We start from the raw sequence: 18,857 nt of genomic DNA on the forward strand, positions 1-18,857 counted from the left end.
AGGAGAGAGAGAGAGTTGGGGAGAGAGAGGGATGCAGAACTTGAGAGACTATTGAAAGCTGAGAATGAACTGAGGGTTGGGGGGGAGGGGGGAGGGGGGAAGACAGGTGGTGGTGATGGTGGTGGGCACTTGAGGGGAAGAGCACTGGGTGTTGTATGGAAAACAATTTGACAATAAAATATTATGGAAAAAAAAATAAAAAAGATGTACAGTCTATAATAGGCTATTTATAAAGGAGATAGGAATTTTCATGTGATATGTTGACAATTTCATTTTCAGATATTTCTATCTCAATATTTCAATTTAGTTAACTTCTTAAATTGTTAATCAGATTGGTGTTGGATGGGCCCTGTTCTGTCAAAATCCTCAGGATTGTGGGTTTTTGTTGTTGTTTTTTTTTTTTTTACTTTTATGTTCTACAGTTAGTTTTAGGCTACCTTCCTATCAGTGATTTTTTCAGGATGTTTTAGTTTTGAGGTGAAAATGTTTAGTATCCTGACTCCATCATTTATTAGCTAATGGATCTTGGACAAGTTGTTAAACCTCTACAGACATCAGTAGGACCTATATTAGGGTTGTGAGGATTGAGTAAGGTAATTGATGTAAATCTTGTCACAGTGCCTGGTACATAGTAAAATATATAGTAGATGTTTGTGGTGGCAGCAGCAGTAAGTAGTATATCATTGTATATACATTGTGATTTTTTGAAATTTAGCTCTAGAGGTAAGAGGGGTCCGAGAGAGATGGAAATATGCTGTATATCTACAGAAAATAAATTAACTTGGAAATTTATCATGTAGACCTTTAAAGGAAGGAGTCTTGTCAGCAATGTTGCTCTTATTTCCTGATTTTCCCCCCCTTTCACTGTAATATCTGTTCTATTTTTTGATTCCTGTTGAAGCCAGTGCTCTGTATCTTCTCTTCCTACATCTCTCTTTGACAGTTGTTAGCTTACAAAAATGAAAGACATAGTTTGAAATTCTTTCTGGATATTTACAGGGTATGTTTTAAAATCTATGTCCTATATTTATTGATAATACTCCAAATGTACAAGATATTGCTATTTATAATATTTATTTCCATGTTTACAGAGTTGGAACAATACTTTCTTATAACCTGCTTAAAAGATTGAAGATGTATATTACAGTTGCACCAGCCTTAAATCCTACTGGAACTAGGTTGAGTATAAATAATTTTTTTTTCTTTTCACACATGTATTCAGTTGTATATCAAGTTTTTCCTGGGCTCAGAGTTTCCAGCACTTTGAAGAATAAAGACAATATCAATGTGTATAGATATGAATTAATGATTTTTTATATTTACAGTGACATAGACCATTTTGGAATTTGAGCAAACATTTCAGAAGCTACTTCTAAGTAGTTTGTTTATTGCTTGTTTATTTTGGAAGCAAATAATATGACACCTTTCCTGATCCACTTGGCATTACAAACACTTATATGAATACTCACTATCAAAGAGTATGGTGCTATAAGTTGGTGAGCTCTGGTATTTGTAATCTTATGTAAGCACAGTTGTAGTTTAAGCAGTGATCCCAGAAATGCAATAAATATCCTGTCATTCATCTACCTCCCACTTTCCTTGTGAATTTATGGATTCTTATGAAGCTTACGGTGAAACTTGAGATGCTTGTAATAATCAATTTCAGACTAATTATTGTAAATAATTAAAAACTAAGATATAGGTAGAAGAGCTTGGATATCTATAGATTTGTCCATGTATTCGTTAAGCCAACTTTTGTTGGTGAGTGTCTAGTATATAGTTGCTATGAACTAGGCATTGTGGAGGGCAAAATAGTACCTTCTTTTTGGTCAGAACAGAGTAAAAAGATACTGTCCAGTTCCAACTCCTCTCACTTCTCCATAGTACTCCTAAACTGTAATCCTGATCTCAGTATTGATCTCTTAATAGCTTGCTTCAGTATTGTGTTGCTTTCTCCACTTTTTTCCTTATTGTATGTTATTTTTCAGATTAGAATATTTATATCCTGCCATGAAAGAGGATGCTAAAAAAAATGATTTCCCTTCATTTATGCAAATAAGACACATTTGTTCAATAAAATTGGTAAAAATTAAACAGTATAAATACTAAAACCATAAAGTTAGCATTTATGTATTATAGAACATATTTATTTATTAATATAGACTGTAATAGAATATAGTTTGATAACCCTATTTTGTTGTGGTAATTGCTGTTGGCAGCTTCTGTTACTGTTTACCTTTACAGTTCCTCTGTTGGCTTTCTAGCCAGAGCAGACAATTAAAATTATTTCTGGCACTTGTGTTCCCATGTTCATAGCAGCATTATTCATAATAGTCAAAGTAGGAAACAATGCAAATGTCCATCAACAGATGAATTGATAACAAATGAGGGGAGATATCTCTGTTTATTTGTCTACCTACATACCTATGTATCTATACCTCTCTCTCAACTTTAAATACAACAGGTTTTTTATGGTCTCAGTTTCCAACATCTTGAAGAATGAGAAAAGCATATATATAATGAAATATTATTCAGCCACAAAATGGAATGAAACTCTGCTGTATAACACAGCATGGATGAGCCTTGAAAATGTTGCAGAATGAAATAAGCCAGACACAGAAGGACAAATGTTGTATGTATGATTCTACCTATGGATCGAGAATAGATAAATTCATAGAGTCAGAAAGTAGATGAGATTTTATGTGAGGCTGGAGGGAAGGAAGAATGGATACAGAGTTACTGTTTGGGGTGATGAAAAAATCTTGGAAATAATTGGTAACGGCTGTCCAAATTGTGAATATAATTATTTCCAATGAATTATACACTTAAAAATGGTTTCAGTGGCAAATTTTATATATGTTTACCATAATTAGGAAAAGAAGTCTGTTTGGAATGCTTATGGGCTTGTGGCTAGTTCACAGTTTTACCTCTAAGAGAGGCAATGATTTTGTGCATTCATGTTCCATTGTACTACCCTAGCTCCTGCTCCATTTTTTTTCTAAAGGCTAGCACTGATTATTTGAGTGGTAGTTTATGGATAATTAATTTTTCTTCTTGATTTAAGAAACGTTTTTGCCACAAATTTGCATCACTTGTAATGAAAAAAAATCTATAAATAAGAATTATTTGTATTTCTTAAAATTTTTTTTAATGTTTGTTTATTTTTGAGAGAGAGAGAAACAGAGACAGAGAGTGAGGGGGTGGGGACAGAGAAAGAAGGAGACACAGAATCTGAAGGAGGCTCCAGGTTCTGAGCTGTCAGCATAGAGCCCAAAGAGGGGCTCAAATTCACAGACCGCAAGATCATGATCTGAGCCAAAGTCAGATACTCAACCAACTGAGTCACCCAGGTGCCCCAAACAATTATTTTAAAGAACAAAGTGAAATCAGATACATTTATCTTCTTTAGCCTCCTATTTACTTTCTTTCTCATATCCTTTATCTTTTCCTGGTTATTTTTCACTTTTTTTGATGTATTTACCTCATTCTGTACTTATATGAGTTTTATACAACCAAACTGAAGATAATTGGAAGAATCAAGAGAAGAAAAAGCATTTCCTTATCCTTAAATCCTAATATAACTTTATTTTTAAGTTTGATGTATTTTCTTTTCCCCCATATGTTACCACCACATTAACAAAAGCCTATTTACTATAGTTCTTTTTACCTAGAACATCATATTCAACTATTAAGAAAAATTACAAGGCATACTAAAAGACAAAAAGCACAGAGCAAGCATCAGAACTAGACTTGGGTAGGGTAGGGATATTGGAATTACCAGACCAAGAAAGAGCTAAGAACAACTGTGATGAAAATGCTAAGGGCTCTGATGGATAAAATGGACAGCCTGTAAGAATAGATGGGCAGTGTTAGAAGAGGAATGGAAATTGTAAGAAAGAACAAAAAAGAAATGCTAGAGATCAAAAATATCATAGTGTTATAACAGAAAAACATTGTAACCATTTGGTGGGTTTATTAGTAGACTGGATTACTAATGGCTAAAGAAAGAATCTCTGAGCATGAGGATATCAATAGAAAATGAAAGAGAAAAGAAAGAGAAGATAAACAGAACAGAATATTCACTAACTGTGAGACAACTACAAAAGGTTTAACATAAGCATCATTAGGGAATGACATGTTTTAATTTGTGTGGCATTAGAGTCAATATGTGGGATATAGAATCCCTACTTTATAGAGATTAACTTTGAACATGTAAATAAACCAAACCACATTAAAAAAAAAGTTTAACATATGCATAATGGGAATTCCATAAGGAGAAGAAAAAGAACAGAGGAAATATGTGAAATGGTAATGACTGAGAATTGCCCAAATTAATGTCAGATACCGAATCACAGATCCAGGAAGCTTAGAGAACACACAGCAGGCTAAGTGCCAAGAAAACTATATGAAGGCATATCATTTTCAAACTATAGAATATCCAAGATAAAGTAAAAAAAATCCTGGAAGAAGTGAGAGGAAAAACAGACCTTACCTATAGAATAGCATTGATAAGGATTACAGCTAACTTCTCATAAACCGTGCAAGCAAGAAGAAAATGGAGTAAAACATTTGAAGTTCTGAGAGAAAAAACAAACAAACCCAACCTACAATTATGTACTTAGCAAAATTAGCCTTTGAAAGTGAAGGAGAAGTACTTTCTCAGACAAACAGAAATTAAGGGTATTTGTTGTTAGTAGACCTGCCTTGCAAGAAATGTTAAATATTTTAGAAGGAAAATAATATATGTTACAAACTAGTATTTACCTAAAGTAAGGAGAATGTTGGAAAGGGGATACGTGAAGGTAAAATAACTTGTAATTTTCTTAATTCATCTAACGTAAGTTTCTTCAAAGTAATATCAATAGTGTATATGATTATGAACACTTCTCAACACTTATATGTATTCACACTACCTAGGTAATGGATAGTGTGAAAAATGGGTAGTGTTATGGTAGTGGAAAATGGGTAGTGTTGTTTGAAAGTGGAATTGGATTATCTGTAAATGTATATTGTAAACTCTAGGGCAACCACTAAGAAAAGTAAAAGAAGATGTATAATTGATATACCAAGAAAGTAGAGAAAAGGCAGTCATAGAAAAAGCTCACTTAAAACCACAAGGGGCAGAAAAAGAGTGGAAGGCAGAAATAGGAACAAAAAACGGCAACAAATAGAAAATAGTCATGCATATGGTAGGTGTTAATTCCATGATATCAATTATCACTTTGAACATCAATGGTCTAAATGCACAAATGAAAAGACAGGTTGAGGGGTCCCTGGGTGGCTCAATTGGTTGAGTGTCCAGCTTTGGGTCAGGTCATGATCTCATGGTTCATGGGTTCCAGCCCTCTTGGGCTCTCTGCTGACATCTTAGAGCCTGGAGCCTGGTTCAGATTCTGTGTCTCCCTGTCTTTCTGATTCCCCCTCACTTGTGCTCTTTCTCTCTTTCTCTCTCTAAATTAAAAAAAAATAAAAGATAGGTTAATGTGGATCAAAAAATAAGATCCAACTCTTGTTTATAAGAAATCCATTTTATTTTTATTATTATTTTTTTAAATGTTTGTTTGTTTTTGAGAGAGAGACAGCACCAGAGGGGGAGGGACAGTGAGCGAGAGACAGAATACAAAGCAGGTTCCAGGCTCCGAGCTGTCAACACAGAGCCCAACTCGGGGCTTGAACCCATGAATTGTGAGATCATGACCTGAGTGGAAGTTGGATGCTTAACTGATTGAGCCACCCAGGTGCCCCAGAAATCCAAGTTAAATAGAAAGATGGATATAGATTAAAAACTGATTGGAGAAAGATATAAATGTATATACCATGCTAATGCTAATTAAAAGAAAGCAGGAGTAGCTATATTAATTTCAGACAGAGCAGAATTTAGACCAAGGAAAGCTTTCAGTTCTAAAAAGGGGAACTGAATAATGATAAAGGAGTCATTTCTCCAAGAAGACATAACAGTCCTTAATATATGTGCACCTAAAAACAGAACATTAAGCTATGTGGGTTAAAAACTGATAGAACTCCAATAAGTAGATGAATCCACTAGCATAATTAGAGATTTCTATTAGAAATGGACAATAAGGACATAATAAGGACAATGATGACATAATTGAACTCAAAAACATTATCAGTCATCTAATTATAATGGACATCTATAGACCACTTCATTCAACATCACCAGAATGCACATTTTTCTCAAGCTTACATGTAACATTCATCAAAGTAGACTACATTTTTGACCATAAAACCAATTTCTTGAAGGATATAATCTGCCAAAACTCTAGAGGAGAAGACATAAACAATGTGAATAGGTCTGTATGCATTAAAGTAATGGAATCAACAATTAGTAATCTTCCAGAACAGGGGTGCCTGGATGGCTCAGTTGGTTAAGCATCTGACTTCCACTCAGGTCATGATCTTGTGGTTTGTGAGTTTCAAGCCCCGTATCAGGCCTGTGCTGACAGCTCAGAACCTGGAGCCTGCTTGGGATCCTGTGTCTCCCCCTCTGTCTCTGCCCCTTCTCTGCTCATACTGTCTCTGTCTCTTTCTCTCTCTCTCAAAAATAAATGAACATTAAAAACAGCAACAAAAAACCCTTCCAGAACAGAAAATACCAGGCCCAGATAGGTTCATTGGTGAATTCTACCAAATATTTAAGGAAGAAATTATACCAGTTCTCTATAATCTTTTTCAGAAGGTAGAAGCAGAGGGAATGCTTCCTAACTCATTATATGAGGCCAGCATTACCCTATTACCAAAACTGGGCAAAGATATTTTAAGAAAAAACGTATAGACCCATATCTCTCATGGGCATAGGCACAGAAATTCTCAATAACATAGGAAATTGAATCCAACAATGTGTAAAAAGAATCACATACCATGACCAAGTGGGGTTTATTTATTCTCAGATATGAAGGACTGGGTTAACTTAAAAAATTTTTTTTAATGTTTTATTTATTTTTGAGAGAGAGAGAGAGAGAGAGAGAGGAACAGCATGAGCAGAGGAGGGTCAGAGAGAGAGGGAGACGTAAAATCTGAAGACAGGCTCCAGGTTCTGAGCTAGTTGTCAGTACAGAGCCTAACTTGGGGTTCGAACCCACAAACGGTGAGATCATGACCTGAGCCAAATTTGGACGCTCAACTGACTGAGCCACCCTGGTGTCCCAACTTTTTTTTTTTTTTTAATGTTTATTCATTTTTGAGAGAGACAGAATGTAAGTGGGAGAGGGGCAGAAAGGGAGACCCAGAACCTGAAGCAGGCTTCTGCTCTGAGCTGTCAGCACAGAGCCTCACACGGGGCTTGAACTCACAAACTGTGAGATCATGATGTGAGCTGAAGTGGACACTTAACCAATTGAGCCACCTAGGCGCCACTAGTTTAACTTTTGAAAATCAATTAATATTGTCTATCACAGCAACAGGCTATACTAGAAAAGTCACATGAGCATATCAGTAGGTGGAGAAAAGCTTTTGACAAAATCTAACACCCAATAATGATAAAAACTCTTAATAAGGTAGATGTGCCTGGGTGGCTCAGGTGGTAGAGCATCTGACCCTTGATCTTAGGGTTGTGAGTTCAAGCCCCGTATTGGGCGTGGAACCTACTTAAAATCAAACCTCTCAATAAACTAGAACAGAGGGGAAATTTATAAAGATATATATGCATATATATAAATTTTGATAAAGATATATACAAAAAACTTGATAAAAGATACAGAAATGTACAGCTAATATCATATTTAATACTGACAAATTTGAAGCTTTCCCACCAAGATCAGGAACAAAGCAAGGATATTCCCTATTATCACTGCTTTTCAATATCATACTGAAAGTCCTAATTAATGAAATGAGATAAGAAAATGAAAGTTGTACAATGATTGAGAAGAAAGAAGTAAAACTATCTTTGTTCACAGATGGCACTATTGTCTACAGTAAAAAATATGAACTGTTTTGGAGAGAAAAAACCCCTTGTGAAACTAATAAACACTTAGTCTTTCTCAGCATGTGATGGGGTTACCAGTAAACCCACCATAAGTTGAAAATACTGTAGGTCAAAAATCCATTTAATACCTCTAACCTACCAAACATCATAGCTTAGCCTAGCCTACTTAAACGCACTCATTTGGTCAAAATGATCTGATACAACTATTTTATAATATAGTATTGAATATTTCATGTAATTTATAGAATACTGCACTAGAAGTGAAAAACAGGCGCCTGGGTGGGTCAGTCAGTTAAGCGTCCTACTCTTGATTTCAGCTTAGGTCATGATCTCAGAGTTGGTGAGTTCGAGCCCTGTGTCAGCCTCTGCTCTGACAGTGTGGAGCGTGCTTGGGATTTTCCCTCCTCTCTCTCTCCCCTTCCCCTGATTGTTCTCTGTCTCAAAAATAAATAAATAAAAGCAAAAAAAAAAAAAAAAAAAAAAAAGAAAAACAGAATAGTTGTAAGGGTACAGAATGGTTTTAAGTATATCATTTGTTACTCATGATTGTGCAGCTGACTAGCAGCTGTGTGGTTCACTGCCACTGCCCAGCATCACAAGAGCATTGTACCGCATGTTGCTGGCCTGGGAAAGATCAAAGTTTAATGGGGCCCCTGGGTGGCTCAACCAGTCAAGCATCTGACTCTTGATTTGGCTCAGGTCATGATCTCACAGGAAGGAGCAGAGAGGAGAGAGAGAGAATCTTAAGCAGACTTCATGCTCAGTGTAGAGTCCAATGTGGGGTTCAATCTCATGACCCTGAGATCTTGACCTGAGTTGAAATCAAGAGCTGGACGCTCAACCATCTGAGCTACTCTGGTAGCCAATTCTAAAATTTATATGGAGAGGCAGAAGACCCAGAATAGTCAACACAGTCTTGAAGGAGAAGAAGAAAGGTGGGAGACTGACTTCAAGATATACTTTCAGGTGTTTTAGCTTATGGGCAAGTAATAAATTGTATCATTTATCTTGAATGTATCATAGATAAGCTGCTATATAATGATTGCCACTTCAGACAGCTGTGAAATTAGGTGATTAACTAGTTGTTACTTAACCTTCTAATTTCTGTATAAGTCTAATTACATGAAATAGAAGTTGAGGTTCTGATTTTTTACTTTGCTTATCCATTTGGAGTGTAATTGTAACTACTGTATTGTAAATGATGGAAAATAATTGCATATGTTAAAAAATGGTGTTATATTCTTAAAAAAATAAAGTTACAAAAAAAAATTAAAACAAACAAAAAAAAGATATACTTTTAGGGAGGGTGCTTGGGTGGCCCAGTTGGTTAAATGACTTTGGTTCAGGTCATGATCTCACAGTTTGTACATTCAAGCAAGCCCTGCTTCAGATTGTTTCTCCCTCTCTCTTTTCCCACTTGCATTCTGCCTCTCTCTCTCTCTCTCTCAAAAATAAACACTAAAAAGAAAGATATACTCGTAAGCTACAGTAATAGAGACAGTAGGATATTGGTGAAAGAATAGACAAATAGAAATGGACCCATATAAATACAGTCAGCTCATTTTCAACAAAGAAGCAAAGACAGTACATTGGAGAAAAGACTATCTTTTCAACAAACTGTTAGAGCAGTTAGGCCTCCACATGCACAAAAATGAATCTAGGTATAGACTTTACATGTTTCACAAAAATTAACACAAAATGGGTCAGATACCAAAATTAAAATGCGAAACTATAAAACTCGTAGGAGATAACAGTAGAAAATCCAGGTTACCATAGATTGATGATGATTTATTAGGTGCAACATCAAAGGCGTGATCCATGAAAGAAAGAATTGATACCTCAATTTTATTTTAATTCAAAATTTCTCCCAGGCTACAGGCTGGGAGATTTTTCAAAAGACAAATATGACAGTACACTGTTACCCAAGATGTTCAAAGATCTTTTAAAACTCAACACTAGGAAAACAACATGATATAAAAATAGACCAAAGATCTTAACAAATTCCTCATCAAAGAAAGTCTAAGCATCTGATACAATGTTCCACATAATGTGTCATTAGGGAAATGCAGATTAAAACAATGATGAGATACTACTACACTCCTAGTGGGACATCCAAAATCTGGAACATTGAAAACACCAAATGTTGGCAAGAATGTAGAGCAACAGAGACTCTCATTCATTATTGGAACGCAAAATGGTATACCCACTTTAGAATATAGTTTGACAGTTTCCTATAAAAGTAAACATACTCTTACCATGCATTTCAGAAGTCATACTCCTTGGTATTCCTACAGGACTTTAAAAATTATGTCTGCACAAAATCCTGCATATGTTGCAGTGTTACTCATAATTGATAAAACTTGAACTAAATCAAGATATTTTTCAGTAGCTGAATGGGTGAACTGGCACATCAAGACAATGGAATATTATTCATTGCTAAGAAAGAAATGAGCTATGAAGCTGTGAAAAGACATGGAGGATACTTAAATTCTAAATGAAAGAAGTCAGTCTGAAAAAGCACACAGTTTGTTTCTGTTTTTATGACAATATGGAAAAGGCAAAGCTATGAAGACAGTAAAAAGATCAGTGGTTGTCAGGAGTTGAGGGGAGAAGAGAGCACAGAAGGATTTTTAGGGCAGTACAACTACTCTGTATGTATACTATATGGTACTATAATGGTGAATACTTGTCATTATACATTTGTCCAAATCTGTAAAATGTACACCACCAAGAGTGTACCCTAATGTAAACGATGGACTTTGTGTAGTAATGGTGTGTCAGTAGGTTCATCAGTTGTAGCACACATTCTGTCTGGTGGGGGATGTTATTGTTAGAGGGTATGTATGTGCGAGGGCAAGGGATGTATGGGAAATCTCCCATACCATCTGCTTAATTTTGCTATGAACTTAAAGCTGTTCTAAAAAATAAAGTCTATTTAACACAAAACCAAAACAACCACAGAAGTTAGGAAAGTGTAGGCATACCTTGTTTTATTGTTCTTGCTTTACTGTACTTGCAGATGCTATGTTTTTTTCCAAATTGAAGGTTTGTGGCAACCCTAGATAAGCAAGTCTATTAGCATCATTTTTTCAACAGCATTTGCTTATTGTTTCATGTCTCTGTTGCATTTTGGTGATTCTCACAATGTTTCAAACGTTTTCATTATTAATGCATTTAACATGGTGATCTGTGATAAGTGATTACAACCTGCTGAAGCTCAAATGGTTAGTATTTTTTAGCAATAAAGTACTGTATGCACATTGCTCTCAGACATAACGCTTTTGTAAGCAACTTTTGTGTGCACCGGGAAACCAAAAAATTCGTTTGACTTTCTTTATTGCAGTAGTCTGCAACCGAACCCACAATGTCTGCAAGGTATGCCTATAGTGGATAGTAAAAAATTTTGAGAATGGAAGTCTCTAAAGTACAAAAAAAAATGTTTTCTATGTCTGCCTTTATTTCCCTTGCTAAATTTTCACTCTTGAGGTAGTTGTTCATAGTTTGATTTATAGCTTTTTAAAATATGGATTTATACCTCCTATTCTTTACCAATGACTGGTTCTATCATATTGGGCATTTCATTCTTTTTAATGGCTGCATTCTGTTGTATGGTGGTGTCTTAATTTATTTGCTCATTCTTTGATAGGCATTGGGGTTGTCACCATTTCCCCCCTATTATAAATAGTTCTGTGATTAATTTAAGTACATTATCTTATTTGGGCAAATAATTCTTTTGGATGGATTCCTAGGTTGGCTTATGCACATGTAAATTTTGTTCTGTATTCTTCCAAGTAGTCTTTCAAAACAGTTTGACTAATGTATGTGCTCCTGATAATGTATTTGAAAATACTCATTTACTTTATGCAAAGCATCAATTTTTTAAAACTTTATTTTTATTTTTATTAAAAAATTGTATTTATTTTAGAGAGTGCACAAGCGGGAAAGAGGCTGGGAAGAGGAGGGAAAGAGAGAGATTGATTGAGAATCTGAAGCAGGCTTCATGCTTAGTGGACATGGGACTTTGGGGCTTGATTCCACGACCCTGGGATCATGATTGAGCCAAAATCAGAGTTGGACGCTCAACCTACTGAGCCACCCCGGCACGCCAGCATCGATTTTTTTTTTGATAATAAAATATTTCATACTCGAAAGGTGTAAAGAAAAATGTAATAAATGCCTTTATTCCCATTACCCACTTTAACAAAACATTACAAATGCGCTTATAATCATAGTGCCCCCTCTCCTTCCTAACATAACATTATTACATTAATGAATGTGTATATATTTATAAACTGTATAACATATGGCCAAAATATATTACATAAGATAGCCTTCATGTGGTTCCTGATAACCCCACCTCCTGCTATTTACATTCTATATAGTTTCCTTCCTCACTAAATAGAGCAGACTTGTGTAACAAATAGGTTATTGCAGAAATGAAAGATTGTGACTTAAGATGCAAAGTCATATAAGGTATTACTTATTTTGTTGTGCTCATTTGTTCTGAGGGAAACCAGCTGCCACCCTGTAAGGATATTCACCACCTTTCTGGAGAGGTTCTCATATGAGGAACTGAAGCCTTCTGCCAATAACCATGTGCATGCAGGAGACGTCCTGAGGTAGATCTTCCATGCCCGGTCAAACCTTCAAAGGTGATAGCACTAGCCAACATATGGTCTGCAACTTTATGAGAGATCCTGAGCCTGAATCACTCAGAAACCGTGAGACAATAAATATTTAGTATATTAAGCCACTAGATTTGGGGGTAACAGGTGAAAGACATAAATAAGTAGATATGGGAACCTTGGTTCCATGCTTTTAAATTATTTTCAACAGAGACGATGAGAAAGAGTATGTAGTACTTTTTAGGGTTAGTTGGGGTGAAATCCCAGAACACTAATGGGAATTCAGATGTTGAATGTCCAGAAAGGATGACAGTATAGTTGGCCCTTGAATAACGTGGGGGTTAGGGACACTGAATCCCTGCACAGTTGAAAATCTACATATTTTGACTCCCCCAGAACTTAACTACTAATAGCCTCCTGTTGACTGGAAGCCTTACTGATAACATAAATAGTTAATAAACATATTTTGTATGTTATATATATCATATGCTACATAAAGTAATTTAGAGAAAAGATACTATTGAGAAAGTCATATAGAAGAGAAAATATGTTTACTGTGTTGTAAAAAGTCTATATAAGTGGACCCACATAAGTTCAAAACTGTGTTGTTAGAGTGTCAACTGTAAATGGATTTTTGACTGCACAGGGGGTGGGAGGGTTGGCACCCCTAACCTCCCCTCACTCCCATGTTGTTCAGGGGTTAACTGTATATACTTTTCTATGGCATTTGTTATAATTGTTTCCATGTTTGTCTCCTCACACTCCATTAGTAGTGAGCTACTTGAGGATAGGACAAGACAGGAAGTGGGTGTCTTAGTCATCTTTTCACTCAATATCCTGCCCTGTATTTATGCTTATGAAGTATTTGGCAAATGAAATTGATAGGGCTGTAGTGGAGATGAAGAACTTAGAAGGAATATTAAATCCCTGAAGCTGAGATAGCCAGATTTTTGAGTCATTGTCAGGCAGCATGTAAAGACCACCCACCTGTTTCTTCTGAAGACTAGTCATAGTCAGCTTCTGAACCACTGCTACTACTTTGGCTATAGGAGTTTGACACTGATTTTTTTTTTCCCAAAATAAACTTAGATTGTATTGCAGTTTCACTTAACGGTATATAAAATGCTGTGTTGTGACAGGTATCAATTATCCATTAGATACTGAATCAGTTTTTCTTAAGCACTACTCACTGCTTGCTTTTCTTGAAGCTAGATCATTCTGAAAATTTCCTGTTAGACCTATGAGTGCGAACATATGGTTTCTGTCCTTCTCTGCCTGACTTATTTCACTTAGCATGACTGACACTGATTTTTTGGTTAAATGTTTATTTTTGAGAGAGGGAGAAACAGAGCACGAGTAGGGGAGGGGCAGAGAGAGAGGGAGACACAGAATCTGAAGCAGGCTCCGGGCTCTGAGCTGTCAGCACAGAGCCCGACATGGGGCTTGAACTCAGAACTCGTGAGATCATGACCTGAACTGAAGTTGGACAACCAACCAGCTGAGCCACCCAGGTGCCCCTGACACTGATTTTTAAGTCATGATACTTGGCTTCTACTTTGCTGTTGTTCTCTGGAGCTTAGGTTAGAGAGTATTTTCTATAGGTTTTAATTTGAGACTCTTAGGCAATTAACTGAAGCTAAAGTTTTTCTTTTCATTTTTCAAAAATATGAAAGAATTTTAAAAGACTTATAACCCTTTTAACTGAGGCCTTTTTTGTGTATGGACAGGAAGCTTTACCCTGTACCCTAGTAGATTTTTTACTCCTTTATTTTATAGAGAGAAAGTGAGCCTAAGTGGTGGAGAGGGTCAAAGGGAGAGAGAGAATCCCAAGCATGGAGTCCAAAATGGGGCTTAATCTCATGACCCTGGGATCATGACCTAAGACGAAATCTAGAGTTTGATCCTCAATCTAATGAGCCACTCAGGCACCCGCTTAATGGAATATTTTTATTTTTGAATCATGGAGACACAGTATATTACCAGCAAGAGGGTATTGTATCTAATTTTAGAATACCTGGGTTTGAGTCTTAACTTTTAGTATTTATTAGTGAACTTGTTTTCTTAATTGGAAAAATTCTATTTGAGTGAGAGAGACAGAATGTGAGTGGGGGAGGGGCAGAGAGAGGGAGACACAGAATCTGAGGCAGGCTCCAGGGTCTGAGTTGTCACCACAGAACCTGATGTGGGGCTTGAACCCACAAACCATGGGGTCAAGACCTGAGCCGAAGTCAGACACCCAACTGATTGAGCCACCCAGGCGTACTCTTATTTGGAAAAATTCTTTTTTTTTTTCTCTTATAGTTTGTTGTCAGGTTGGTTTTCATATAACACAAGTACCCTCCTCCATGCCCATCACCCATTTTCCCCTCTCCCCCATCAATCCTCAGTTGTTTTCCGTATTTAAGAGTTTCTCTCATGGTTTTCTTCCTTCCCTCTCACAAACTATTTTTTCCCCTTCCCCTCCTCCATGGTCCTCTGTTCAAAGTTTCTCCTGTTCTACATATGAGTGAAAACATATGGTATCTCTGCCTGACTTACTTCACTTAGCAGAACACCCTCCAGTTCCACCCATGTTGCTACAAATGGCCAGATTTCATTCTTTCTCATTGCCATGTAGTATTCCTTGTATAGGTAAACCACATCTCTTGAACCATTCATCAGTTGATGGACATTTATTTAGGCTCTTTCCATGATTTGACTATTGTAGAAAGTGCTGCTATGAACATTGGGGTACATGTGCCCCTATGCATCAGCACTTCTGTATCCCTTGGGTAAATTCCTAGCAGTGCTATTGCTGGGTCATAGGGGAGTTCTATTGGTAGTTTTTTTGAGGAACCTCCTCCACACTGTTTTCCAGAGCGGCTGTACCAGTTTACATTCCCACCAACAGTGTAGGAGGGTGCCTGTTTCTCCACATCCTCACCAGCATCTGTAGTCTCCTGATTTGTTCATTTTAGCCACTCTAATTGGCGTGTGGTGGCATCTCAGTGTGGTTTTGATCTCTCTTTCCCTGATGATGAGTGATACTGAATATCGTTTCATGTATGTGTTGGCCATCTGGATGTCCTCTTTGGAGAAGTGTCTGTTCGTGTCTTCTGCCCATTTCGTCACTGGATTATTCATTTTTTGGGTATGGAGTTTGGTGAGTTCCTTGTAGATTTTGGGTACTAGCCCTTTATCTGCTATGTCATTTGCAACTATCTTTTCCCATTCCATCAGTTGCAGTTTTCTTGATTGCTTCCTTTGCTGTGCAGAAGCTTTTTATCCTAATGAGGTCCCAGTAGTTCATTTTTGCTCTTGATTTTTTTGCCTTTGGAGATGGGTCAAGTAAGAAATTGCTGTGGTTGAAGTCAGGGTTGTTTCCTGCTTTCTCCTTGAGGGTTTTAATGGTTTCCTGTCTCAACATTCAGGTCCTTCATCCATTTTGAGTTTATTTTTGTGTATGGTGTAAGAGAGTGGTCTAGTTTCATTCTTCTGCATGTTGCTGTCCAGTTCTCCCAGCACCACCTGCTAAAGAAGCTATATTCTTTCCATTGGGTACTCTTTCCTGCTTTGTCAAAGATTAGTTGGCCATACATTTGTGGGTCCAGTTCTGGGTTCTCTATTCTATTTGTGTGTCTGTTTTTGTGCCAATACCATACTGTCTGGATGATTAACAGCTTTGTAGTAGAGGCTAAAGTCTGGTATTGTGATGCCTCCTATTTTGGTTTTCTTCTTCGATATTACTTTGGCTATTTGGGGTCTATTTTAGGATAGTTTGTTCTAGTTTTGAGAAGAATGTTGGTGCAATTTTGATGGGGATTGCACTGAATGTGTAGATTGCTTTGGTTAGTATTGACATTTTAACAATATTTATTCTTCTGACCCATGAACATGGAATATTTTTCCATTTCTTTGTGTCTTCTTCAATTTCCTTCATAAGTTTTCTGTAGTTTTCATCATACAAATCTTTTACATCTTTGGTTAGGTTTCTTCCTAGGTATTTTATGGTTCTTGGTGCAATTGTGAATGGGATCAATTTCTTGATTTCTCTTTCTATTGCTTCATTGTTGGTGTATAAAAGTGCAACCAATTTTTGTATGTTGATTTTGTATCCTGCGACTTTACTGAATTCATGGATCACTTCTAGTAAGCTTCTGATGGGGTTTGTCGGGTTTTCCATGTAGAATATCATGTCATCTACAAAAAGTGAAAGTTTGACTTCATCTTTGCCAATTCTGATACCTTTTATATCCTTTTGTTGTCTGCTGATGCTAGGACTTCTAGCACTATGTTAAATAACAGTGGTGAGAGTGGACATTTCTGTCATGTTCCTGATCTCAGGGCGAAGGCTCTCAGTTTTTCCCCATTGAGGATGATATTAGCTGTGGGCTTTTCATAAATGGCTTTTATGATGTTTAAGTAAGTTCCTTCTATCCCGACTTTCTGAAGGATCTTTATTAAGAAATGGTGCTGTATTTTGTCAAATGCTTTTTCTGTATCTGTCGACAGGATCATATGGTTTTTATCTTTTCTTTTGTTAACATGATGTATCACATTGATGGATTTGTGAATATTGAACCAGGCCTGTAACCCAGGAATGAATGCCACCTAATCATGGTGGATAATTCTTTTTATATGCTTTGAATTCGATTTGCGAGTATTATATTGAGGATTTTTGCATCCGTATTCATCAAGGATATTGTCCTATAGTTCTCTTTTTTGGCTCAGTCTCTGTCTGGTTTGGGAATCAAAGTGATGCTGGCTTTGTAGAATGAGTTCAGAAGTTTTCCTTCCTTTTCTATTTTTTGGAATAGCTTGAGAAGAATGGGTATTAACTCTGATTTCAGTGCCTGGTAGAATTGCCCAGGGAAGCCATCTCGCCAAGAGCTCTTATTTGTTGGGAGATTTTTGATAACTGATTCAATTTCTTCAATAGTTACGGGTTTGTTCAAATTTTCTGTCTCTCCCTGTTTGAGTTTTGGTAGTGTGTGAGTGTATAGGAATTTGTCCATTTCTTCTAGATTGTCCAGTTTGTTGGCATATAATTTTTCATAGTATTCCCTGATGATTGCTTGTATTTCTGAGGGATTGGTTGTAATAAATCAATTTTCCTTCATGATTTTGTCTATTTGGGTGCTCTCTCTCTTCTTTTTGAGAAGCCTGGCTAGAGGCTTATCAATTTTATTTTTTTTAAAAACCAACTCTTACTTTCATTGATCTGTTCAACTTTTTTTTTTTTATTCTATATTGTTTATTTCTTCCCTGATCTTTATTATTTCTCTTCTTCTGCTCGGTTTGGGGTGCTCTTGCTGCTCCCCTTCTAGTTCCTTTAGGTGCTCTGTTAGATTTTAAATTTGTGCTTTTTCTAGTTTGTTGAAATAGGCCTAGATTGCAATATACTTTGCTCTTAGGACTGCCTTGGCTGCATCCCAGAGAGTTTGCATTGTTGTATTTTCGTTTTCGTTTGTTTCCATGTATTTTTTAATTTCTATTCTAATTGCCTGGTTGGCTCAATCATTCGTTAATAGGGTGGTTTTTAATAACTCCATGTTTTTGGAGTTTTTCCAGACTTTTTCTATCCAGTGCAGATCAACATGGTTTGGTGTAGTCAGGTTTCACCTCCACTGTGGGTCCCATGGGCCACTCCTTGAGGCCCCGTCTTGGTGGTTGTGGGGAGAAAAATTGCGGTGCCCCTCTTTTCGGTCCAATCACCCTGTGTCTCAGGTGTAGCCAAGGTGGGCCAAGTTGTGTTTCCCAAGCCTGCCTCGTTTCAAGATCTTAGTTTGTGCCGCTTTAATGATACTGCTCGGGCAGTATCATCATGAAATGTAATCCCGCAGGCTGGGCTACTTCATATCCGGGATCGAGTAGGTAGAATGTGGAGCAGTTCCTCCTAGTGCCAACTGGGACTGGGGCACCCAGTCCAAAGAAAGCACCACACTTAGTGATAGGATCTCTGTCCGAATGCCCTGTGGTTAGAAATGGGATGATAGGATACCTCTCTGTCCCTGGCCAAGTTTTTCTCTTCTACAGGGACAGTTCAATGAGCAGTTTCAGCTGTTCTTTCTCTTCCCCTCCTCTCTATGTGGAGGGGGCTCCCTCCGCTCTGTGCTTCTGAGTCCCGGCCCGTTTTTATCTTTTTTTTTTAAACTTTTTTTTTTAAATGTTTTATTTATTTTTGATACAGAGAGAGACAGAGCATGAGAGGGGGAGGGGCAGAGAGAGAAGGAGACACAGAATCTGAAGCAGGCTCCAGGCTGTGAGCTGGCTGTCAGCACAGAGCCCGACGCAGGGCCCGAACCCACGAA

At 37.0% G+C, this 18,857-nt stretch overlaps 1 protein-coding gene across 5 annotated transcripts in view; it reads left to right on the forward strand.

Moving 5' to 3' along the window:
- EVI5 (ecotropic viral integration site 5) overlaps positions 1-18,857 on the forward strand; it is a 190,558-nt gene that overhangs the window by 14,507 nt on the left and 157,194 nt on the right. For 4 of the 5 annotated variants that reach the window (XM_029947060.1, XM_029947062.1, XM_029947063.1 and 1 more), the window contains exon 2: positions 1,092-1,178. The exons of the other annotated variant lie outside the window; for it this stretch is intronic. The gene's annotated coding sequence lies outside the window, so the exon portion shown is untranslated. The remainder of the gene's footprint in view (positions 1-1,091; positions 1,179-18,857) is intronic. 5 annotated transcript variants of the gene reach the window in all.

This window comes from Suricata suricatta, chromosome 8 (genome assembly GCF_006229205.1).
Source record: "Suricata suricatta isolate VVHF042 chromosome 8, meerkat_22Aug2017_6uvM2_HiC, whole genome shotgun sequence".
Lineage (NCBI taxonomy): Eukaryota > Metazoa > Chordata > Mammalia > Carnivora > Herpestidae > Suricata > Suricata suricatta.